Source organism: Ipomoea triloba, chromosome 16, assembly GCF_003576645.1.
Source record: "Ipomoea triloba cultivar NCNSP0323 chromosome 16, ASM357664v1".
Taxonomy (NCBI): Eukaryota; Viridiplantae; Streptophyta; class Magnoliopsida; order Solanales; family Convolvulaceae; genus Ipomoea; species Ipomoea triloba.
Window position 1 is genome coordinate 16,734,814 of NC_044931.1, and position 504 is coordinate 16,735,317.

Below are 504 nucleotides of genomic sequence, written 5' to 3' on the forward strand. Positions count from 1 at the left end.
AAAAACCTCCAATTAGACCCTTCAACTTGTTATTTTAAGCAAATAAACCCTTGAACTTAATTATGACCTGTGATAGCAGGTTAAATAAAGCTCCGGCTACAAAATCAACAACCGGCGCCGGTGAGGTCGCCGGCGCCGGTCGCGTCCGGCCGGAGGGGGCTGGTTGCCTCCTTCGGCCGTGGTTTCGGTCGCCGTCTCCTGGAGATGGCAACCAACTGGTCGCTGTCTACGGGAGAAGCGACCAAACCGGTCGCGATCTCCAGGAGACGGCAACCAGTTGGTCGCCGTCTCCTGGAGATGGCGACCGATTTGGTCGCCGTCTCCTGGAGATGGCGACCGATTTGGTCGCCATTTCCACGGCCGGAGGAGGCAACCAGCCTCTTCCGGCCAGATGCGACCGGCGCCGACGACCTTACCGGCGCCTTTTGTTGATTGTGTGGCCGGAGCTTTATTTAACCTACTATCACAGGTTATAATTAAGTTCAAGGGTTTATTTGCCTTAAA